Source organism: Typopeltis vanoorti, chromosome 12 (assembly GCF_054136105.1).
Source record: "Typopeltis vanoorti isolate ZY-2024b chromosome 12, IOZ_Tvanoo_1.0, whole genome shotgun sequence".
Taxonomy (NCBI): domain Eukaryota; kingdom Metazoa; phylum Arthropoda; class Arachnida; order Uropygi; family Thelyphonidae; genus Typopeltis; species Typopeltis vanoorti.
The window spans coordinates 131405545-131432126 of record NC_143560.1 but is presented as its reverse complement, the minus strand read 5'-3'; the positions used below and the strand labels follow the sequence as shown (position 1 = coordinate 131432126).

At 37.2% G+C, this 26582-nt stretch overlaps 1 protein-coding gene across 1 annotated transcript in view; it reads right to left on the bottom strand.

Moving 5' to 3' along the window:
* The window catches only part of LOC150101230 (MAM and LDL-receptor class A domain-containing protein 2-like), a 1363156-nt gene that overhangs the window by 1068250 nt on the left and 268324 nt on the right, over positions 1 to 26582 (bottom strand). The window lies entirely within an intron of this gene.

The window sequence follows — 26582 nt, the reverse complement described above, 5'->3', positions numbered from 1 at the left end:
AAAATGATAGTAGATGGATTACCTTGCAGGGTGGATATGGAAATTTGGTGAATAAAGGATATAGTGAACTATTTAATGATCACTTTATTAAAGTTTTTCATCTTGGCACAGCAGGCTATACTGTTAGAGGATAATGAGTGATGATTGTTAGAAGTGAAGGAAAAAAAGATGTATTCCGAATACTGTGTATGCTAAATATAGCATTGATTGAGATGATATGCCCAAAAGTAATTGGAATAAGTGAAACTTCATTATCTGAGGAGGATGTGATGTTGGGAATAGAATTAGAAGGATATATAATTTTTCAGAAGGATAGAGATGTAAAAAGAGGAGGAGGAGGAGTACTGTTAATGATTGCAGAGGAATCGTGTCCTCAAAGTGTGGAAGTTGATGGTGCATGCACTGATTTCAAATCTGGGTGATGTGAAGTTGAAATAAACAGGTTAGTATATCTGATAGGATGATGTAATATTTCAGGGAATACAGAGAATACTGATTGTGAAATGTTTAGGCAAATTATTTGGGCATGTATAAAGAAGGTGATCCTGATGGGAGACTTTAATTACAGGAATATAGACTAGAAGGAGGAGATAGAGTATGGGAACAAGGAGATATAATTTGTGGAATTTCTGAGAGATAAGTATCTTAAGCAGCACATGATTGAAGCAACTAGAAGTTTTAATGTTTTAGATTGGTGATAACTTCACACGATGTAGTTGTTAATTAAGTGTTGACACTGCCGCCAGTTGGTGAGATTGATCATGAGGTACTTGTTTGGAAAGTAATGAAACAAGAAAAGGTCACTGCCCAAAATGGATACATGTGGAAGCATAAAGCAGGTGATTTTAGGAAGCTCTATAGTCAGGTAGCATCAGTATGTTGGGTAGATGAGCTGAGTGAAAAAGATGTTGAAAATTTGTGGAAACTCATAAGGTAGTATCTGACAAAAGCAATGTATGACTACATACTGAGGGTTAAGCGAGTAAATAGAGTGAGAGTAAAATGGATGAACAGCAAAATCAAGCCAGTTGTGCTAGAAAAAAATGTTACAGAGGATGTACAAGACAGTTGGTGGTGATCAGATCCATGAAGAGTATAAGGTGCAGACTAGAAAGGTGGCAACCATGGTAATGAAAGAAAAGGTGCTAAATGAGAGGAGATTGGATGGTCAGGCCAAGGTTAACTCGAGGGAATTTTTCTGCTATATGGCAAGCGAGAGGAAGAATAATTATGGCAGGCTAACATTGGTGGATAGTCATGGCAGCAGAATAACAGCTGCAAAGGATATCATGTTATTATTAAAAAAGACAATATATAGAAGAGAGGCAAGTATTAGGAGAATTGGAAGTGAAAGAAACAGAGGTGTATCAGATGTTGGTTGGGTTAGATGTGAATAAGGCTGAGGGAATGGATGACATATCACCACACATGCTTAAGGAATGTGTGCCACAGTTGATTATGCCCTTGACCTGGTTATTTAATAAAAGTCTTGCAGTGGGTAAGATTCCTAAGGAGGGGAAAGAGGGCAAAATAGTACCAGTCTACAAGCATGGTTCTAAGATAGAAGTCTCCAACTATAGGCCAGTCTGTATAACTGCAGTTGTGGTCAAGTTGTTGGATAGATTGATTAGGAATAGAATACAGAATTGGGTTGATGGACATGGCATTTTTTATGAAGGGCAGCATAGATTTGTAAAGGGTGGGTCCTGTTTCAGTAATTTACTTGCATTTTATGATAAGATGACGAGTGTGTTAGATAAGGGAGAATCATATACAGTGATATTCTTAGAATTTGTAAAAGTGTTTGATAGATTATCATAGATAAGTTGGTGTACAAGCTCCAGAGGATGGGAATAGAGTATATTGATTACATAGATCAGAGATTGGCTCTCTGAACAATACCAGGAGGTTGTGTATGATGGAACAGTATCTCAAAAAAGAAGGGTGACCAGTGGCATGACCCAGGGTCCTGTTCTTGGGGACCTGCTGTTTCACTTGATTATAAACAATATATCATGTGGACTGACTGGGGATCTTCAGTTATTTGCTGATAATGCAAAGTTGGGAAGATTTATAAGTAGCACTGCTGATGCTGAATCCCTTCAGGAAGATTTGAATAGACTTTTTATTTGGACAAAAGAGTGGGGTTGTAGATTTACTATCAATAAGTACAAGGTATTGCATTTTAGAGTGCAGAAATATAAGGTTGTGTACTATATTGAAGTGGATGTGGATGAGATTAGAGATTTAGTTGTGATGGTTGATAGTAGACTGAAGTTAACAAGGCATATTGCTAGGGTTGCAAAGGTTGCACATAGTAGTGCTGCTATGATGAGAAGTACTCTAACATGCAAGGATAAGGAAGTGATTGTGCCTCTATATAAGGCACTGGTCAGACCATACTTGGACTATTGTGCTCAGATCTGGTCACCTGGTTTTCAATCAGATGTGGAGATGTTGAAGAGGACCAGAGATGAGCGACTAAAACAATATCAGGACTTTGAAATGCTGGCTATGGAGAGAGGTTGAATATAATGTGGATTGGAGAGCTTGGTGGATAGGAGGAAAAGAGGTGATATGATAGAGAAGTTAGTGAGAGGATTTTATCAGATTAATTCAGAGAGGGGATTATGAAAATAGTAAAAGGTGAAAGGGGAAGAACCAGAGGTCATTCCTGGAAGTTGTGTAAAAGTGTGGTGAGGAGGATTGCAAGGAGCAGATTTCTTGCATGGAGAATTGTTAGTGAATGTAATGCATTACCAAAATGTGTTGTTAATGCAAGGAGTGTTAAGGATTTTAGGATTCTATATTATAAATATGTTGTCAGTTGAATGAACCTCCCAGGATGAGTCTGTTAACTCTATGGAGGGTGTATTAATAATAATGCATGGGTTCTAGATGTAATTCTACCACCTGATTTATGAGTATGGAACTAACCGTCCAAGTAGCTTGAATATATAATAAAAGTCTCGCAATAAGACATGCACCTGGAGATTGGAAGGAGGGTAAGATAGTACCATTGCATAAGGGTGGCAGCAAAAAAGGAGGTATCAAACTATAGGCCTGTTTGCATTTCTTCTGCAATTGTTAAGATTTTGGAGAAATTGGTAAAAGCTTGTATGCACAGCTGGATAGCTACAGGCAATAGTATTTATGCATGCCAGCATGGATTTCTTAAAGAGTATTTTTGTTTTAGTAATCTGGTTACCTTTTACAACAGAGTAACTAGAGCAATGGATGATATACCCTGTCATTTGTTTGGATTTTTCTAAGGCATTTGACAGAGTGCCGCATGGAACTTAATTTTTGCATGATTTGGGTTTTGATATCAGGTTAATGGATTGGTGATTGGCATTCTGATAGATACTAGATAATTGTATATGAGACAGCAGTTTGAGGATGTAGGAAGGATACAATTGGAGTTCCACAGGAGTCATTCCTGGGATTATTGTTATTCAATCCTTATGTCAATGATATTGTTACAGGACTACACGGAAGATGTTCAGTTGTTTGCAGATGATGTGAGGCTTCGAGAGGTTATTAGCAATAGTGCTGATGTTTTGGTCAAGGATTTGAATAGCCTGGAAAGGTGCATAAGTTGATGAGAATATCAGTTTAATGTAATCTAAATGTAAGATTTTAAAATTTTGGATACACAGAATGGATACTTCATACTCATTTGGTGGGATCATAGTGGAAGGAGTATAGGAAGAATGGGATATTGGGACGATTTGGGATAAAGATTTGAAGTTCCCAGTACATATTGAAAAGGTTGTAAAGACAAGTTAGAGAATAATGGCAATATTTAGGAGAACATTGACCACAAGAGATAAAAGTGTGCTGGTCCCATTGAATAAAGCTATGATCAGAATTTCTATGAATTTCATCTGAATTTTTATGCTCAGACCTGGTTACTGAGATTTTAAGTGGAAGATATCAGTTGTGTACAACACTGATCACAAACTGAGGACATTCAGACTGCAGAGTTTGTTAGAAGGAAGGCAAAAGAGGAGGGGATATGATCGCAACACTTAAGATGTTGAAGGATTAATATCAAATTAACATTGAGGAGATTTTTCATAAGATTGAATGAATGAAAGAAGCAAGGATGAAAGGTAATCACTGGAAGCAGCAAACGAAGGTGATAATTAAAAGGATAAGTAGTAAGTTTTTTGGATGGAGCATGGTATAAGAATGGGATGCACCTGAGAAGGAGGTGAATGTGAAGACTATGGATGATTTTAATGAGTGTTATGATAGACTTTGTGTTGACCTTCCACGATAAGTCTTGAGACATCATGGAGGTCATACTACTACTACTGCTGCTAATAATAATAATAATAATTTTGGCCACAGTAGATACCAAATGATGAGCTATATAAAGAAACAAAGCAAAAGAAAAAAAAAAGTATTGCCTTTGAAAGGAAAACACAGATGGGAGAAATTAGGATTTAAAGTGAAAATGGATGGAGGAGAAATGCTAAGTGTAGCAATGACATGAAACTTGAAAAAAAAAATGGAGAAAAGCCTAAACTAAACTAACTTAATACAGAATGAAGTAAAAGAAAATAATTAGGGGGCTAGTTACTGACAGGGCCATTAGGTTTGCTATCCAGGTGGGAGAATGAGTACGATAATAATAGTGTTCGACATGAGGAAGAAACAAGAGAGAATTTTAGTTGTCATTGTAGGGACGAATAATCTAAATGGACATAAGGAGGAGGTGAGGACAAATATCAGGAGACTATTGAGAAGAGTGAAAGATAACAGTGTAGTAGGAAAGGTCGTCAGTGTGTTACCCAGGTATGATGATGATGAGTTGTGACGGAGAGCCAAAATCATGAATGGTATGTTGGTGGAGCTGTGTGAGGAGAAGAGAGTGGAGTTTGTGGATGTATGGCATGTGTTTGAGGGAAGAATGAAATTATAAAGGCATGATAGGTTGCATTTAAATGGCTTTGGAGTGCTGGAGAAAGTGTTGCTGGATGAAAGTATAGTGTGTGGAAGTACAGTGTGTGATGCGTGCCAGAGATCAGGAGGAAGAGATGAAGAGAAACATCAGGAGAGTGGTCTGAAGAGACAGCAGTGCATGGCAATAGAAACATTAGTGGTGTGAGAGAGGAAGAGAGAACAGGAATACAAGAAGAGCAGGGAAATGGGGAGAGCACGGGTGGACAGGGAGACAGGGCATAGTGAGAGTAAATGTTGAAAGTGGCAGTGAATGTGTGTATGAAGATGGAGTATACTGCAATGTGTGTGTGGGGGGAAGTGGAGACTGAGGAGGTATATGTGGTAATCACAGGGGTGTAGTCGGGCCAGGGTGCACCAGGACAATGCCCTGGGACTTTTTTAAAACAATCAAAATTTTTAAATTCATTATAAAAATTAAAAATTATAAGAATAAAAATAAAAAGACTTATAATGCATTTCCAGCTTTCGGTCAAAAAAATAGCAGCTTGCCGCTCTTGTAATTTTCCTTTCAGAAAACAAGGCAGTCTTTCTGCCATTTGGCCGTTTGCATTTAGGAATTATAATAATGCCATACTTCATGCTCTGGATTTTTGTTTCCCTGGATTTTGTTTCTGGATTTTTGTTTCCCTGCACTATTTCTTTTAGGACTACATCCCTGAGTAAGCAGTGATAAAGGTGATTTGGCAGGTGCAGTGGGAAATCACAACCAACATATGGCTCGGATAGGACTGTCTATAGACCTAAAAATGAACTGTTGTGTTTGTTTACAAATGTCAGAAGTATCAGAAATAAAGGGAATGAAATGATTTCAGTGATTGAGTTTATTCATCCCCAAATCATTGGAATAATTGGAATAAGTGAAACATGGTTGAACGAAGATGATATCATAACTGGAATAGAAATGGAAGAGTACAGTATTTTTCGTGAGGATAGAAAGTATTTTGGAGTAAGTACAAGTTGAATAATGGTAGTCAGTCACACGAAAAATATAAAGAACAAGCCAGGACAGTGACTCAATTAGAAAGGAAAACAAAAGTAGAGTATGAGCAGAAATTGACATATCAGGCTAAGAAAACCATAGAGAGTTTTTTTAGATATGTGGCAAGTAGAAGGAAGAATGATCATGGAAAGATGAAGTTAAGGGATCAAAGTGGTAGAATGGTAACTGCCACAGAGGACATTGTTGAGGTATTCAATGATCATTTTATAAGTGTGTTTCATCCAGATCAGGGTGGAATCATGAGGAACTTAAGTGTAAACGACATAGGAGAGGATAGCTTAATTGTGAGTGAGCAGGAGGTATTTGAGGAAATAAATAATCTTGATGTTAATAAGGCGATAGGATTCGATGAAATATCACCACACATCTTAAGGGAATGTTAAAGGAAACTAGCAGTAGCATTGGCATGCCTGTTTAACAAGAGTTTTGCAACAGCACAGGTTCCAAGGGAGTGGAAGGAGGGTAAAATTGTTCCACTGCATAAAGACAGTGATAAGGCTGTATCAAATTATAGACCAGTCTGTATATCTGGAGTTGTGGTTATGGTGCTGGAGAGATTCGTGAGAAGTAGGATACAGAAATGGGTTGATAACAGAAGTATTCTCTGTGTTTATTAGTATGGGTTTGTTAAGGAGAGATCATGTTTCACTAACTTACTTATGTACTATAACATGGTGGCAAATACCTTGGACAAATTAGATGCATATACAGTGGTGTACTTGGATTTTGCAAAGGCTTCGGATAGGCTGCCACATGATACGTTCTTAAATAAATTGAAACAGATGGGACTGGATAACAGACTTCTGTGTTGGATCAGTGACTGGCTGTCACATAGGTATCAGAAAATTGTATATCAGGGTGCAGTATCTTGAAAGAGAAAGGTTACCAGTGGTGTGCCACAGGGGTCAGTTTTGGGGGCATTGTTGTTTAATTTGTATGTTAATGATATCAGGTTGGGTTTAACTAGTGATATCCAGCTGTTTGCTGATGATGCAAAACTGGGAAGAGCATTGCGCAGTCAGGCTGATGTTAATGCCTTACAAGAGTACTTGAATAGATTGCATGAATGGGCAGGTAAGTGGAATTTTCAGTTCAATGTTGCCAAATCTAAGGTTTTGCGATTTGGTAAGCAATGATAGGATGCAAAGTATACACTTGGTGGGGAAACTTTAACAGAAGTAGAGGAGATGAGAGATCTAGGAGTGAGTGATGGTAGACAAGGACCTGAAATTCAGGGGCCACATTGTACAAGTTGTGAAGAGATCACATTCAATCATGGCAATGATGTGGAGAACCCTGACATGCAGAAATAGAGTGGTTATGAATCCACTGTATAAGGCCTTGATCAGGCCTCATATGGATTATTGTGCACAGATTTGGTCCCAGGGTTTTCATGGTGACGAGGATATGTTGGAAAGGGTTCACAGAGGATTCACAAAGGTAGTAAGTGGTCTTTGGAATGTACGAGGAGTACAAGGACAGATTGAGAGTACGAGGACAGATTGAGAGAATGTAAGTTGCAGAGCCTCATGAATAGGAGGAAGGGGGGGGATGTGATTGAGACATATAAACTGGTCAGGGGGTTGTTATCGGGTAGACATGGAAGAGATTTTTCATAGAATGGGAGGGGTGAGTAGAACAAGAGGGCATTGCTGAAAACTGTATAAGGAGGGTGTGAGCAAAGGAGTATAAAGCAGGTTCTTTGCATGGAGGGTGGTTGGTGAGTGGAATGCATTGCTTGAGTGTGTTATGGATGCAGGCACATTGAATTAGTTTAAGACACAGTTGGATGAGCATTGTATGCAATAGTGAGTACCTTTCATTATGAGTCTCCGACTCCATGGAGGTCGGCGTTGATAATAATAATAATAGTTGAGATATGGTCAGAGCTTCAAAATGGACAATATTTTTTCTTATCTCTAATTATCAGTGTGTTCTTCAGCCTATAATCTATTTGACTTATTTTACCAAGTTTTGAAAACATCCTATATATTAGTGTTTCTTAACATGTGTTCTATGGAACATTTGTCTGTGCATAAACCTATATGCGATCCTCTGAGCATATCATTTATCAGCCGAATCTGGAATGTTATGACAAACACCTAGAATGAACATTAAATAATGAAACATGTGGTTAAAGGATTTTAAGATATGTTCTTTCTTCTGGTTATATTATTATTATTATTATTTCAACCTCCACATAGTCGGCAGATGCATTGTGGGAGGATCATTCAACTGACAACATATTTATCATACCAAATTCTTTCTTATTACTTCTTTCCTTCTTTGCACTTCTAAGAAACATTACCAACTGCAAGACTTTCATTAAATAACCAGGTCCAGGGCATAGCCAACTGTGCTATATCCTTAAGAATATCTGGTGATATGTCATCCATTCCTACAGCCTTATTCCCATCTAACCCAACCCATAACTGATACACCTCTGATTTTTTTCGCTTCCAATTTTCGTAATTCTTGCCTCCATTCTATATATTGCATCACATCATTACACCAGTATGACATATGCTGATAATGTGCTCATTCAATAATTCCACTATATCCTTTGCACCTGTTATTCTGCTGCCATGACTAGCCACCAGTATTAACCTACCATAATTATTCTTTCTATTGCTAGCCATATAGTGGAAAAATTCCCTTCAGTTATCCTTGGGCTGACCAGCCAATCTTCTCGCATACTTCCTTTATCATGCTTGTTGCCTTTCAAGCCTGCATTTTATACTCTTCATCACCAACTGTCTTGTACCTCCTCCATAGCATTTTCTTTTCCAGCACAGCTTGCTTGATTTCACCATTCATCCATTTTGCTGCTACTGCATTTACTTGCTTAACCCTTGGTGTGCATTTATACATTGCTTTTGTCAGATACTGCCTCTTAAGTTTCCATGTATTGTCAACATCTTTTCTGCTCAGATCATCTACCCAATGTACTGATGCTAACTGACTACAGAGTTCTTATAATCACTTGCTTCATACTTCCACATATATTCATTTTTGGCAGTTATCAGTTTCTTTAATATAATTTTTGTTCTGGTAAGAACTTTCCAGTCACCCCTTCATATAACTTTTGCATGCAAGGTTTTGAAATAATCTTCAGTGCATGGATTTTCAAATTTGATGTGTGTGTGTGTGTGTGTGTGTGTGTGTGTGTGTGTGTGTGTGTGTGTGTGTGTGTGTGTGTGTGTGTGTGTGTGTGTGTGTGGAGTGGTTTATATTGTTGCCAGGAGTATGGCTCATAATACTGTCAGCAGTGAAAGTGTTAATATTAATACAAAGGATTTATTAAAGTTATTTAACAATATTAGTAAACAGGGAAGGTTAGGTTTCTTTCTTTTTAAAAATTACACATATGAAGGTGGTCTGAAAAGTTCTCAGCATAACAATGAAAAAATGAATTTATAATTTCAAAATTACTTTTATTTTTCAACATAATCTCCCTTAAGACTAATGCATTTATTCCAGCAATGCTCCAGTGCCATTATCCTTTCCCTGTAGTGGTTCTCAATAAGATCTCCAAAATATCCCTCTTCAGCTGCAATCACCTCTTGATTCAAAAAAATGTTGACCAGAGAGGAAGAGTTTTAGTTTTGGGAAGAGATAGAAGTCAGAGGGAGCCAAATCTCAGGAACAGGGTGGATGTTCCAACAATTCATAGTACAGATCCCTTAATTTTCTCATTGCAAAACACTTTTGTGGACAGGTACCTTGTCCTGATGAAAGATAATTTTTTTCTTCTGGGTCTTTTCTATGAATTTTTTTGTCTAGTCTGGTTAAAAGATCAGAATAATATTCCCCGCTTATTGTTTTACCAATTTCATGATAATTAATAAACAAAATGCCTTTAGCATCCCAAAACACCAATGCCATCACCTTTCCTGCAATAGAATTGACTTTGTCTTCTATGGCACTGAACAACCAGCTTCTATCCACTGTTTTGACTGCTGTTTGGATTCTGGTGGGTAATGGTGAATCCAAGTCTCATCCATAGTAATAAATCAACGCACAAAATAAATCAGTTTTATTCTTGTTAAAACGCTCCAATCACTGTTCAGAGATTTTCATGCGAGTGTGTTTTTGATCTGCAGTGAGCAAGCACGGCACCCATCTTGCGCAAAGCTTTTTCATATGCAATTCTTCATGCAAAAAATTTCTGGTGTTATACTTTTTGAACGTACTTCACGTGGATCATCTACAATGCTGGTATATAGCCACGTTTAAACTCTGCAGTGCATTTCTTAATTGTCAATAATGAAATAGAAGAATGCCCATTAACTTTTATAAACTTTAAATGAATTTCTTTCGCCATTAAACCTTCTTGTAGAAAGAATTTCATAAGAGCATGATACTCAATTTTATCCATTTCAAAGGATACAGACAACACTTTTGCTTCAGACAGCTGTATAAAACAAACTACTTGATAGAATGACTTGCAATTTCACATTGCTTATGACAAATGTACCAACTTAGAAAAAAAAAAAATCTTCCCAATAGTGTTACTATCTATGGTCGAGGCCAAGAACTTTTCATACCATCCTTGTATTAGTGTAATTATTACTGATATTTACAAAGTACACTAACAATATGCAATCAAAGTATGAATGTTGCTAGATGTAGTTGAAATTGCAGAAATAAATACAGCACCTAAATTGATATAAACATAAAAGTTTCAACTTCACAAAGGTATGTTAATATCTTATCATCTCCAGAGTTAAAAACAATGATACACAAATACAATCCTCCTAATATGGCATTTGAATTTGCTAAGAAAACAAAATCAACATCCTTTTGAACAATCTCTCTCAGGGTAATTCATCACCCTGAGAGGGATTGTGAATGATTGTCTCCTGAGCTCTTCATAATCTCCATGATTATGAAGAGCTCAGGAGACAGTTTGCGGGTGTAGCATGGAATGAGGAGTTAGCTGGAAAAGAGATCAATGTAGCTTGGGAGATTTTCAAAAACTATTTAGTAGATGCAATGTCTAAATGTATTCCAAGGGTGAGAAGGTTAAATAAGGTAGGTGTGAGATGGATGAATAAAGAGATTAAGCATGTGATACAGAGAAAAAGGGCATTGTGCACGCAGCATAAGAGAAGTGGAAGTAACCAATTTCATGAGGTCTACAAAGAGCAGGCAAGGAGGGTGACTTGGTTGCTGAGAGTAGCTAAAGAGAGGTATGAACAGCAGTTAGCTAATGAAGCCAAAAAGAATCCTAGGGAGTTCTTTCGATATGTAACAAGCAAAAGAAAGAATGATTATGGAAGGATGATAATGATTGGAGGAAATGGTATAAAGACAGCTGTTGCAGAATGTGTGGTGGAGATACTTAATGAGCAGTTCATAAAGATCTTTCAATCTTGTGAATGTGACTTGATGGAGAGCTTGAGAGCAGTTGATGATGGGGAGGAGAGACTGACTGTAAGTGAGCAAGAGGTGTTTGGGGGGGGTTGAGTAAACTAGATGTAAATAAGGCTGTGGGACTTGATAATAAATCACTGCGTATTCTGAAGAAATGTGCCAGAGAGTTGACACCTGCCTTGACATATTTTTTTTTTTAATACGAGTCTTGCACTTGGTCAAGTTCCTAAAGAGTGAAAGGAGGGCAAGATTGTGCCACTTCATAAAGGAGGTGATTGAACTCAAGCATTAAAATATTGGCCTATCTCTGTGTCAGGTGTTGTGATTAAGTTGTTGGAGAAGCTTGTGAGAACTATTATCCAGAGTTGGGTTGACAACAATTGTATTATCTTTGATGGACAGCATGAATTTGCTAAAAGGAGGTCATGTTTTAGTAATCTACTTATTTATTACAATAAAGTGACTGCTTCATTGGACAGAGGAGGATACACAGTAATATACTTGGATTTCGCAAAGGCTTTTGATAGAGTACCTCATGATAAGTTGACAGTCAAACTAGAGCAGATGGGGTTGGATATTAGATTAGTGCATTGGATTGGAGACTGGCTATCTGATAGGTATCAACAAGTTGTGTATGGGGGTGGAATATCCAGGAAAAGGAAAGTCACTAGTGGAGTGCCTCAGTGGTCTGTTTTAGGGCCATTACTATTTGATTTGTATATTAATGGTATTGGCAAAGATTTGGATGGAGATATTCAGCTGTTTGCAGATGATGCAAAGTTGGGATGAACCATAAAGAGTAGTGAAGATGTTGTGGCCTTGCAAGAAGACTTAATTAAATTGAGTGATTGGGCAAGAAAATGGGGATGTGAGTTCAATGTTTGCAAAATGTAAGGTTTTAAAATTTGGAAAACAAAGATGGGATGCAGAATTTATGCTTGGTGAGAATATATTGTTGGAGGTAATATCATTGATATACAAGTTAGACACTAATGAACCTAAAACAGACCCTGAGGCACTCCACTAGTGACTTTCCTTTTCCTGGATATCGCTCATCCATACACAACTTGTTGATACCTATAAGATAGCCAATCTCCAATCCAATGCACTAATCTAATATCCAACCCCATCTGCTCTAGTTTGACTGTCAACTTATCATAAGGTACTCTATCAAAAGCTTTGCGATATCCAAGTATTTTACTGTGTATCCTTCTCCTCTGTCCAAGGAAGCAGTCACTTTATTGTAATAAGTAAGTAGATTACTAAAACATGACCTCTCTTTAGCAAATCCATGCTGTCCATCAAAGATAATACCATAGTTGTCAACCCAACTCTGGATCCTAGTTCTCACAAACTTCTCCAACAACTTAACCACAACACCTGACACACAGATAGGCCTATAGTTTGATGCTGGAGTTCGATCACCTTCTTTATGAAGTGGCACAATCTTGCCCTCCTTCCACTCCTAGGCACTTGACCAAGTGCAAGACTCGTATTAAAAAAATATGTCAAGGAAGGTGTCAACTCTCTGGCACATTTCTTCCGAATACGCAGTGATATATTATCAAGTCCCACAGACTTATTTACATCTAGTTTACTCAACCCCCCCCCCCCCCAACACCTCTTGCTCACTTACAGTCAGTCTCTCCTCCCCATCATCAACTGCTCTCAATCTCTCCATGAAGTCACATTCACAAGATTGAAAGATCTTTATGAACTGCTCACTAAGTATCTCCACCACACATTCTGCAACAACTGTCTTTATACCATTTCCTCCAATCAATGTCATCCTTCCATAATCATTCTTTCATTTGCTGGCTACATATCAAAAGAACTCCTTAGGATTCTTTTTGACTTCATTAGGTAACTGCTGTTCATACCTCTCTTTAGCTACTCTCACCAACCAAGTCACCCTCCTTGCTTGGTCTTTCCACCTCCTTTCCACCTCCACAATGCCCTCTTTCTCTGTATCGCATGGTTAATCTCTTTATTCATCCATCACACACACCTACCTTATTTAAATTTCTCACCCTCAGAATACACTTAGACATTGCATCTACTAAATAGTTTTTGAAAATCCCCCAAGCTGCACTGATCTCTTTTCCAGCTAACTCCTCATTCCATGCTACACCTGCAAGCTGTCTCCTGAGCTCTTCATAATCAGCCCCCCCCCCCCCTTGTAGTTCCACATATACCCTTTTTTCACAAGGGTCCTTGCACTGCTGCCAACCACCCAGGTAATCACCTCATGGTCACTTTCACCAAGGTGGATGATTTGACACCTCATTTATAATTACATCCTCCGATGAGATGACCAAATCCAAGACCCTTAATCCTCGTGTGCCCTCTGTTACATACTGTCTGAGGTAGTTATCCCTCAAAAACTCAAGAAACTCATTTTCTTTTCTTCCAGTTGCTATCTCATCATTCCAGTCTATATTGCCATAATTAAAATTGCCCATAATGATCACCCTTTTCTTATTTGATTGGCTAATTTGATTATACAATTAACTATCACCATCATCCATATTACCTGGTCTATAACAACATCCCACAAAATATTTGATTCCATTCACCTCTATCTCACACCATACTGCCTGAAAACCACTAGCACTATTTCTGTCTTGCATCTGTACTTTGTATGGACATAACTCTTTCTCTATCATCAATAGCACTCCCACCCTCCCTTTTTACTCCTTCTATCCTCACAAAACACATCATACCCTTCTATCTCTATTCCTTTCAGGATGTCATCCTCTACCAACCATGTCTCACTTATTCTGACAATCTTTGGGTAAACAGATGCAATTAGTGCAACCAATTCAGCTGCCTTGTTTCTTATACCTCTCGCACTGGTATACAAACACGACAGCTCATTTCTGAATCTACAGCTAGTTCCACTGATACCACTTACTCGATGTGATCTCTCCTTGCTGGACTGGGGCCCTTTCTGCTTCTTCCTTTTAGAACCCTTTTTAATTTCATCTGTTTCCTCTTGATACCTGGTCATTCCATTCCTTTCCTGCCTACACATACTCTCACCTCCTCTTGGAACATCCACCTTTCTCATGCTGTGTACCCCTCTCCACTTGGAACGTTGATATTCCTTTATACTCATATACATCTTTCTTATTTCTATCAAATAGGTAATCCCCAATTCAATTAACTAACTGGTCATCTTAATAGATGGGCTATAACTTAAATACCAGCTAATTATGTGACACTGTGTAAAATGCCTTTCTAAAACCAAAATTAAATAGCGACATATACCCTTAGCTCATGAACAGTTCTTATTACTTTATAATATAATAATTATTATAATATATGATTATATACCATCTCTGGAAACGTATAAGGAGGAAGGAGCAGAGGAGTGATACAGCTTTACATGGAGAGTGGTTGATGAGTATAATACAATAACTGAGTGAGTTGGGAATATAAACACATTGAATCAGTTTAAGACATGGATGAACTTTCTGTGCAATAGTGTGTACCACCCATGATGAGACTCTGACTCCATGGGATGTTAATAATAATAATAGTAATGATAAGTATTACAATAATTATTATTATAAAGATGGTTCTGAGGCAGTAAGATATGAGATAGAGGTGAAAAGAATGTACTATTTAGTTGGATGTTGCAATAGAATGGAAATGTTTAGAGCAGTGAACATGAAACGAACACTGATTGGAAAGAAATCAATGGAACCTCTATGGACAAGGTGCATCATGTGATATAATGATTCAATGTGTTTGTAGCCAGTATAACTTGGAGGAATATAATGTTCCCAAGTCAGTACAACTGTGTCCAGGTGAAATGGATGCGAGAAGGGAAATTATGGAGTTTGTAAGTGACATTGCGATAGAATGTCATGTTGCAGGCCTATCCGTTCAGGCAACTGCTGACAAATTGGACCATCCGAGGTCAACAATCGGTGATACCATACTGAGATGGAAGCACAAGGAATCAACTGTAAGTGCTACCTGCAATGGATGACCCACCACATTCAACAAATGTTTAATACAGAGTTCAAAGTATTGACTGGAACACAAATCTGCACAAAACATTCAGAACCAAGGGGCTTGGGTTTCCATTTATAGAACTACAATGTACAAACTCCACATTTACACAAACCAACAAGCCTCATCACCTTCAGTGGGGCAAAAAAAATGTACATCGGGAGGTGGAAGCTGGGAAAGCTGCGTTATGGAGGGCTGAAGCATGCTATACCCTCAACTAAGTAGATGGATGGGTGTAAGTTTGGCAGATGCATGGTGAACATCTCTTACAAGAGTGCACAACCCCAATTATGAAATACAGAGGTAGCAGTGTATGATGGTATGGACCTATTTTTCCTGTTTTGGCTTCACACCCCTATCTCAAAATTGTTGTGACATGAGCATTGAACTCCAAAAGGCATTGAAAATTCTGGACAGTGCAATTCTTCTTTATTTTGTGGTGTTTCTACAAAACTTACTGTTGTCTCTTTCAGCAAGACAATGCACCATGTCATAAGGATGCTGCTGTAATTGCATGGTTGGTGGGTATGAATATCATCGCACTTGATTGGCTCCACAGAGCCTTAATCTCAACACTATTGAACATCTGTGAGATGAACTGGAGCAATGAGTGAGGTCAAGGATGACTACCCCACAACAGTCCAGCACCTCATGTCTCCATGAAGAATTGTCCAAAATTCCCATTGATCTCTACCATACACTTGTGGAAAGTATGCCCCATAAGACTGCTGCAATCCTCATAGTGGACGAGATCCTATATCTTAATAAGATATAGGATCTCATCCACTAGAGATCCTATAGGATGAGAGAGGACGAGATCCTATATCCTAATAAGGTGGGCAATGTGGCTCTTTGATCGTACGCTACACTGTCCATTGGCGTCTTTCCAAACAGTGAATAAGCAAATGAGTCTTGGAAATAGGAAAGGGATGATCATTGTGAGTAATTTTAATTATGACAATATAGATGGGGATGACGCAGTAGCAACCTTTATACGGTATGTAGCAGACAGCATGCAAAGACTGAGGATCTTAAATTAAATCATCTCATCATTGGATGTAATTAAAAATAAGATATCAAATCTCCTTCTAGTTGGTAAGAGTGACACTGAAGTGATTACCTGGATGATTGCCAACCATGTGAGGACTTCTGTGAGGAAAGGATATATGTGAAACTATAATGCTATTGATTATAAGAAGCTCAGGAGACAGGCTGCAGCTGTAGCAAGGAATAAGGAATTGGGTGGAAAGGAGATCAATGCTGTTTGGGTGCTATTTAAGAACTGTCTAGTAGAAGCAATGCCTAAATATATTCCGAGAGTGAGAAGGTTAAATATGGAAGGTGTGAAATGAATGAAAGAATGAATAAGAGAAAGAAGGCATTATGGAAGAAACACAGGATGAGTGGTAATAATCAATTCCATGATTAGTACAAAGAAGAGGCAAGGAGAGTGACACATTAGCCAGCCTAGTTGGTGAGTTATTAGCGTATCAGCTCTCCAGCCAGAAGGCTGCAGGTTCGAATCCTGCCATAGACTTGATGTTTGTGATTGTCTGTGAAAATACTAGTGGTTGTGGCAGACAGTAGATGCCATTGGTATAGATGATGAAGTTCGCTATAGTTGGGAATGAGTGGCAGAGACAGAGTTGTAGAGTAGGTTCCCTCCCTCTATAAGTCTTTGGACTCCTTAGAGGTATCACGTAATAATAATAATTATTATTATTATGTAAGGGTGCCTAAATTGCATTATGAACAGCAGTTAGCTAATGAAGCAAAAAAAAAAAAAAGAATGATTATAGTAGGATGATACTGATTGGAGTAAATGGTATAAGGATATCTGCTACAGAGGACATAGTTGTGATACCTAATAAGCAGTTCATAAATGTTTTTCATCCTTGTTAATAGGACATCATGGAGATAATAGTGAATAATGTACAGAGAGACTGACGGTGAGGGAGCAAGACACATATGGAATCCAACAAACTTAATGTTAATACAGCTATGGGACCTAATGTAATATCGCCACATATTTTGAAGGAATGTGCCAGGGAGTTGATACTGGATTGGCATATTAGTTTAATATGAGTTTTACACTGGGTCTAGTTCCAAAAGGAGTGGAAGGAAAAGAAGATTATACTGATTCATAAAAGAGGTGACAAAACTCAAGCATCAAATTATAGGCTAATCTGTGTTGTGGTTAAAGTGTTGTAGAGGCTATTGTCAGGTGTTGTGGTTAAACCTCCTACTGGCTAAGGTGGATGAAATAGCAAGCCTATCCCGGACTTTTTCATGGATCAAAACTTCATCGCATTCTATCTTTTATCAAGTATTTACCCTCCTCTGCTGTTAATCCCTTAATGGCAATTTGAGAGCCATTAGCGGATTAACTGTGGTCGAGCGACTTTTGTGTAACTTGTCTTTACATGTACTCTGTTACTTCGAATTTTCTTCACTGTACTAGGATATTTGATCGTTTTTTTTTTTTTTTTTTTTTTGATGAACAATTTATTTCTTATGTCTCTTTCCAAAAATAGAAGTTTGACACTGCCAAAATAAATAATCAATCCTGAAATGACCATAGATCAGCCTTTGCAATGAATATACTTTAGTAATAGTTAATTTCCTCCACTTTACTGACAGTATAGATTCTTTTTCGCGAATATAAATTAAAAATATTTATATTTTTAAATAACATTTAGTGAAATAAATATGACATTTTGCTTTCTTTCTTTGCAAAATCCCTTCATATGGATTGTCACATTTCAATTTCAGGAACGATTGTTTTTTTTTTTTTTTTTTTTTTTTTTTTTTTATGAGCAACAAATGATTATAAACTGCATTACTCGGTTTCCGATATTGTGTCTTTTTCAGTATCAAAAATTTATACTTAATGGTATTTTATCAGAGACTCTTCGCCTTCTTCTTTTGCTGAAAATTGCAACAGAGGTTTTTTTTTTGTTTGTTTTGTTTGTTTTTTGTAGGATGCACATTACTATAATATCCAATGCTTAACCACTGTAGATATGTTGAAAATATAATAGGAAGGATATCCTGTATGGAATGATTAAAAATTTATGCTCATTTTTAGGATTTTTTACTGCAATCCCCCCCCCCTCTCCTGTCCTGGAACTGAGTTGGATAACTACTTTATATTTCTATAGCTTTGAAAGCTTTCAGACGGTATTCAAGATCTCTTATTTCAGTTTACCATTTTGACAAAAGAAATAAAGCAATAATATTATTGTATGTCGAAGCTTCTAATTCTGTACTCTTTCTTTGAATCTGAAATCAGCGGTCTGCTGAAATTATTCTAAGATTTAGAAATACTATGCTGTATTTTCAACATGTAAAACCCACACAAAGAAATTTCAATTATGTTATTTCTGTTTCTCTTTTTTTTTTTTTTTGAAAAAAATCTAAATATTACTACTTCTATTTCTGCTGAATGCTATTTCTGAAATATGTCTTAGAAATGCTGGACAACAATCTTCTTACCTAGAGGAAAAGCTAAAAGTCTTAGATTATTCTTTTGAAATTTTCTGAGAAGTCGCACTAAATTGCCTCAAGCAAGAATGTCTTGTTTCGTTTTCTGTTGTTCAGATATCCGAACACAGTAAAACTGACATTTCTTTTACAGGCTGATGAAGTATTTATGCCAAAAATAATTTCTTTATTTATAGTGATCAGTTTCACTTTTATTATCAAAAAATTCTAAATTATTTGATAATTATCTTGAAAAAAATTACTGCTATTGCTGCTCTTGCTTGCCATCTTACAAATGAATTGTATATTGGGCATACTTTCTAACAAGTTGTAGACTAATGGAGATTACCAACAACCCCACCACTGGGAACTAGATCAAAAGAACATGCCCAGAAGGCACACTCAAGTACCTCGTGCATAACTGAATATTTTACAGGCAGAAATTCCTTGTTCTGTTTTTCCATCTTTCTGATTGATTAGCAAACATTGCAAACATTCGAAGTATATTCTGATATTGCATTTGTAGGATGACAGTGTTTTTAAATATTAATTTACCCTATTAGCCAACGTCACATAACTTCCTGATTTATAATAATAGGGAAATAATATGTATATTTTCTTATTTATAATTTGCAAATTTATAATAATCAAAACTTAGTTTCTGTGTCGAAAAAATTAAACGTTATGTGGAACAATTATTATGGAAAAATCACGAATGAAATAAAAACTGTACCTATGTTTCATAACAGCTTTCGGGTGTCTGGTAATGTTGAAACGGGAGGGGGGGGGTGATGCTATCAAAGTCAAAATAAAGTTCATTTGTATTGTGAAAGGAAATGAAATTTCACATTTGATGCATTTGATATACATATTTTGAATGATAAAAATAAGCAAATGTATCGCTTACTTTAAAAATTGGAGAATAAAATATCTGAATTATGCAGTAAATAGCTATAACTGCTAGTTTCATTTTGTAATGACCAATTATACAGGGAAACCAAGAAAGTGATACAAAGAACAGCAGATTACTATATAATATAAAGAAAAAATTTAGTGATATGATTAAAGAATTTCATGTTATTCTCTATAAAGCAAATTTGCTCCAGCAGATTTCCTAAAGGAAATCTGTGAAGTATTATTCGATTTCGATGGTTTTGTACAAAAATAAAAATAATATAATCTGGAATGTCGGCAGCCGGTTTTCTTTTCTTTTTTTAAAAGAATATTTCAAATAATTATCGTGAATTAATTTCTTTGAGAACAAAGAATAATGTTTTCTCTAGAAAGCGATTAGAAAAAAATTAAAAATGAAATCGGTTCTCCAAGGTAAGGCAATATTTAAGTGAAGAAATTATGCAAGACCTTTATTTTGTCCAGAAATTAAAATTGTATTGTACAATAAAAAGAGAAAACAAAAATATAAATAATTTCTCTATTTTTAGTCTAAAATATAATTAAAATCCAGTTGACTAGCTATGAACAAGGATGTGCATTTCTTGTTATAGGCAACTGAGAGGTAGCTACAAATGTGAGATAATCCGATTAACCGTTCTCTTCAGTGTGAGGGTTTATCACACCTTCTAATGGACAGAATTGCACTTCTTATCCTGGTTCTTTAAACAGGTGGGCTGAATCATATCCAAATTTAGTTGGATGTCTATAGACGTCCTGGCCGTTTGGAAGGTTAAAGTGTTGGAGAGGCTATTGAGAACTAAGAACTAGGATCCAGAATTGGGTTGAGAACAATTGTATTATCTATAATGGATAGCACATTTTGCTACAGGGAGGGCATGTTTTAGTAATTTACTTAATTATTACAATAAGGTGGCAGCTTCTTTGCATGTGGGAATTGGATACTTAGATAATGCAAAGGCCTTTGATAAATTAACTTCATGATATGTTGGTAGTCAAACTAGAATGGATGAGATATTTGACTAGCATCTTTGACTAGCTGGCCTGGTTGGCTGAGTGGTTAGCGTATCTGCTCTCCAGCCAAAAGGCTGTGGGTTTGAATCCTGCCGTGGGCATGGATGTTGGTAATTGTCTATGAAAATAGTGGTGGTGGTCAGTGGTAGATGGCACTGGTGTAGATGAAGGTAGTTGCGGTTAGTGGAGTGGTGGAGACGGAGAGTTGCAGAGCAGGTGCCCTCCCTCAATGAGTCTTTGGACTCATTGTTATGTAATAAAAATAATATAATAATATCTTATAGGATATTATACTTGGATATGGAGAAGCAATATCCCAGAAGAGAATAGGCATTAGTGGGTGCCTGAGGGATCTGTTTTAGGGCCATTGCAGTTTAATCTGTATGCTACTGATATTGGGGAAGATTTGAATGGGAATATTTAAATGTTTGCAAATGATGCAAAGTTAACTCAAAATAACCATGAGGAGTAGAATAGATGTTGCCTAATCAAAACTTTATTCAATGGAATCTAAATATCCTTGTTTCTAGAAGTCAGTGTCACCATTTCATTGCTGGGATTCATTGTGCTGTCTCACAATTTTGTCAATGTGTCCTCTAAATTTTGGATCCTTAACCACCGTCACTTCGAGATTCTTATCTACTCAATCTACAGCAATGTATCATCCACAAGAGTGAATTATGCACCCCATCTTTGTTTTCCAAATGTCAATACTTTACATTTTGAAAAGTTGACCTGGTGTCCCCCACTAAAGAATATTGAGAGAATGGGGATGCCAAGTCAATGTCTCAAAATGTAATGTATTAACCTTTGGAAAACAACGATGGGATGGATAATTTACTGTTGTGGAGGATAAATTGTTGTAGATTGAGTAAATAAGAAATCTTGAGGTGATGGTGGATAAGGATCCAAAATTTAGATGACCCCTTGACAAAATGGTTGCCAATTCACTTGGCAACCATTATTCCTTCACTTTCTGTAATTCAGAAATTTCAGAAAGAAATTCAGATTCCTTCACACAGTAATTCAGCACAGTGCTGAATTACTGTGTCTCTGAGATTAAGATTGAAGAGAGTCTGCAACAGAGGGATCATTATAAGCCTAACTGCATTCCTCTGGATGGAGTCAAGGATTTTATTATTATTATTTTATTATATGGCACCTCCATGGAGTCCAAAGACGCATTGTCCAAGACCCAATCTATCCACAAAATCTATCATAAACTCGGCTTGAACCCATTAACAGACAAAGCACTCACAACTGACTTGGGCAACCCATTAAAATAATTCACAACTCTCCAAGCCAAAAATCTAGTCCTCATACCCCTACTAACTACACCTTTATTCAACTTGCAGTGATGACCCATTGTTCTGGTCCCTCTAGGGGAAGTGATGAAACATTTCCCCTGCATCTATCCTATAAAATCCTTTAAGCAATGTAAATGTTTCTATCATATCAACCAACTTCTGCAATCCACACTCTCGACCTATCCTCATAGGGAACATTTCACAGACCACTCACCATCTTGGTTGCTTGCCTCTGATTATTATTATAATTATTATTGTTATGTGACACCTCCAAGGAGTCCAAAGAATCATCAAGAGAGGTCTACTCTACAACTCTGTCTCCACAAATCAATCCAGCAAATGAAGCAAACTGCATCATCTACACAAACGCCATCTATTGCTCACCACCACCATTAGTATTTTCACAGACAATTACAAACATCCATGGCCAGTGGAATTCAAATCCAGAGCTTTTTGGCTGGAGAACAGATATGCTAACCACTCGGCCAACCAGACTGGTGCCATTTGTTCTAATTCACATAGCAGAGTACCATGTGGTATTCTGTAAAATGCCTTTGCAAAATCCAGCAGAATCATCATGAAGCTATTTTCTTTATTCAACTCAGCTGTTACCGTGTTATAAAAAAAGGTAGTAAATTACTAAGGCATGACCGACTCGTCACAAAGCCATGTTGACTCTCATATATTTCGTATAAAAAGTTTTCTTATTCTATAATTTGCTACTGTAGTCTTAGAATCTCCCTTATGTAAGAGAATTATTTGGCCCTATTTCCCTCCCTTGGAACTCTACCAGAATGAAGACTTAAATTAAAGAGCCTAATCAAGGGCATTGCCAGTTCCCTTGCTCATTCTTGCAAAACCTAGCTGATATCCCATCTAATCCCACAGCTGAATTTACATTGAGATTCTGCAATATCCTAAGAACCTTCAATTCATCCACCTCTGTTCCCACATCAGTGTCTCTCACATATGTTAGAGCACTGACCTCAGTAAGATGATATATCCTTGCAAAGAAGTCACTCAGTAATGTAACTATTTTATCTGCTTTTGTCACCTCATGACCATCATCACTCATTAAGGTTAATCTCCCATAGTCATTCTTACTCGCCATGTAACGAAAGAACTCTTTGGGAGTTCCTTTGGCCTGCTTGATGGCATTCTTTCATAATCTGATTTTACCTTCCTTGCCATGCTGGTCTCCTTTCTTGCCTTGTCTTGTTCTTGAGTTTGCTGGTGTCACCTTTCTCTTTATATACCCTCCACAGCATTTTCTTCTTCTGCGTCCATGTAACGCCGATCTGATTAACCCTTCTTACCCTAAGTATACAATTTAATACTGCTTCCTCTAGAATCCAGATGACTCTTAATCAGTGGCAGCTCGTGGCTTGAAAACGTGGGGGTGCTGCAACTTTCTAAATATACATACACACTGTAAGTACAGTGTATAATTTTTTTACATTTATTAATAATTTTTACGTGTTTGGATAAAATATCAAAATTATGGTAAAAATTTTAAAAAAAATTAAACATGAAAAATATTGTTTATTATTGATAAAATTATACAGTTTGGTATAATTCAAAATTACTTAAAAATAAAATATATTCTTCTTGTTTTGTTTCATGAAAAACCTCCTTTTCACTTACAGTTCCTGATTGATACCATTTTTCATCAGCTTTACAACAAAACATGTTCTCTTCTTTGCTCACAGTATACAACTTGCCATTGCTGCTAATAAATATTCTTTCACCAGTTCCCAAGCACTGATGATATCTTGCCCTGCCAATTCCTTTATCCATAGAACTGCCCCAAGTTGAGTTCTAAGATTATTACAATAGCCTACCTTCCGCTTTGACACCCCCTTTATGTCTATTCATTCTACAAATTGTCTCTCTCTCTCTCTCTTACTACATGCAGTTCCATTTTCTCAATTTACACTTTGTCGTTAAAATTTCTCATAACATTCATTATTTTTGCATCCACCAAGCTGAACTGCTTAAATATCTCCTGCTTTCATCCTCAATGCTCCCTAACTTATAACACAAATGCCCCACTAAACACTCTATCTTATTTGCCTCCACTTCACTCTATATGCTCTCAAAACCATTTATGCCTTTGATCTCCAAATTCTCCACTCTGAGAGGACACAATTCATCACTTACATAAGCAGTACTCCACCACCTTATTTGCCTTTCCTCTTATGCTGAAAAATGCTATACCCTGCAACTTCTATTCCTGACAGATCTTCTGTAAATGATGTTTCACTGATCCCAATAATATTTTGACAGTCTGAGGCTATCAGTGCCAACAATTATTCTCCTTTATTCCTGATATCCTGGTATTAGTATAAAGAGTCATCAACATGTTGTCTGTGGTTCTTTTCCTATAATTATTCCCTCCAGATAACTTCCAGTAATGCAGAATCCTGGATTCTGCATTACTCCATGTGTTCATTCTTCTCTCAAGTGCCTATTTCCACACAATAGCCCATCCACGATACCATCCACCCTCATAATTCTAGTTTCCCTGCATCGACACACTGACTTGTTCACAGAACAACATTCTCTCCAGATGCCCATATCCTTCCTCATTCAAATGCAAGCTGTCTCACACATGCATTCATTTAAAATGTTTTTTAAATTCGTTTAAAATGTTTAAAAAGCAAAGTCTCACACATGCAGTTTTTCTGTCCTCAAATGACCTCCAAGCATCCATGTAATCCAAGCCTCCCTCTCTCTTTCAACACATTCTGGCTATCATTCTATTCAATACTGATGCTCTTCTCCTCAGCTCTGCATTATCATAGCACACTTACTATCTTCTCTCTGTCTCCCTCTCTCAATCTTTTGATATACAAGCATAAACCTCAGATCTCTCACCACCCAATCACACTGTTTCTCAAGTTGTTTCTCCCCACCATCACAATAATCTCATCCACCTTTTCACTTCACTTAACTGCCACAATCATAGCAACTAACATTCCTCCAGATAAACACTCCTCTGACATTCTATCTTACACTGCATGGACCATTGAATCTCCATACATCACACCTCTTACATTCGATTCCTTCCTTGCTCACCTGCATCCCTTACTCTCTCTCTCTCTCTCTCTGTGTGTCTGTGTGTGTTAGGGGAGAGAGAGAGTGAGTGTGAGTTAGCATTTATCGTTATTCCATCCATCTGTTCATTGGATATCAAAAGATGTCATATGGTCATTGAGATGTTTGGTATAAGCAGAGGCGTAGCTAGGGTGGGGCAGAGGGGGCACTCCTCCCTGAGCAGTGTTGAACTTTTGCAGCTAATTCTAAAATATAGTCTTGAGATCTCATTTCCAAATATTGTAATACTACTGTGAATTTTCCTCACAATTGCTGTAAGTGTTGCTAGTTGTGAGAGGAGTTTTGCTAACAGAAAAGCAAGAAAAACACCATTTTAGAATGTTGAAATTAAAGTTTTACTTCAGAAATAAGCATGCTGTTTTAATTTATTTCCATATACTTTGTTTTGACTTTTTGTAGTATTTTTGGTGTGTATTGAGAGGGGCGGCAAACTCAGGGACCGCCCTGGGCAGCAAAAGCTCTTGCTACACCACTGTCCATGAGTCATTGTTGGAAAAACAGATTCATCCAAAATCCTCAACTTTCTTCCTGTGGAGATAGATTCATCCTTCCAGATTTTAGACAAGTCTTTGATTGTTGGTTAAGCCATTCCTAATCTTCTTCTGACATCTTCTGAACAGCAATTCTTCAAATTAATAATGGATCTCGAAGTACTCAAGCTTGCTGACTTCTTCAATTATTCCTCCTCAGGAGCTTCCCTATTTTCTTTGAGACTCATAATCAATGTCTTGCTAGGATTGAGCTGAAATTCTCTGTACTTACTGATCTCATTAACTTTGTCAATGATTTGTCCTAGTTCTTCATCATTACAGAGGAGCACTGTATCATCAGCATACCTCAGATTACTGATAAATTTACCACCTATCCTAATTCCTATCTTGAGCTCATCCAATGCTTCATGCATGATGTCCTCCATATATTAAACAAGTGAGGAGAAAGTAAACATCCTTGCCTAACTCCCTTTCCAACCTGAAGCCAATCAGTTAATCCAACACCTGTTCTTACTGTGGCTTCTTACTTACTATACAAGTTAGCTATCAGCCTGATAGTGTGCTGAGGGAAAACAAATTATTTCCGTTACTTTCCACAGTTTTACATGCCGAACACAGTTCAAAAACTTTAGAGTAGACTATGAAACACATTACCATAGGGACTCTAATTTCTTTATACTTTGCTATGATCTGTCTAAGGCAAGGGATCTAATCTCTGGTACCCTTACCTTTCCTAAAACCTGCTTGTTCCTGAGGTTACAGTTGAGGCATCTGTGCCTCAACTGTGACCTCAGTCCTATTTAGAACACTCTTATCACTACATCCCCTGTAGCCTTAATTAACTCTGCTGAGATTCCATATACACCTGGGGCCTTATTTCTATGAAGCTGT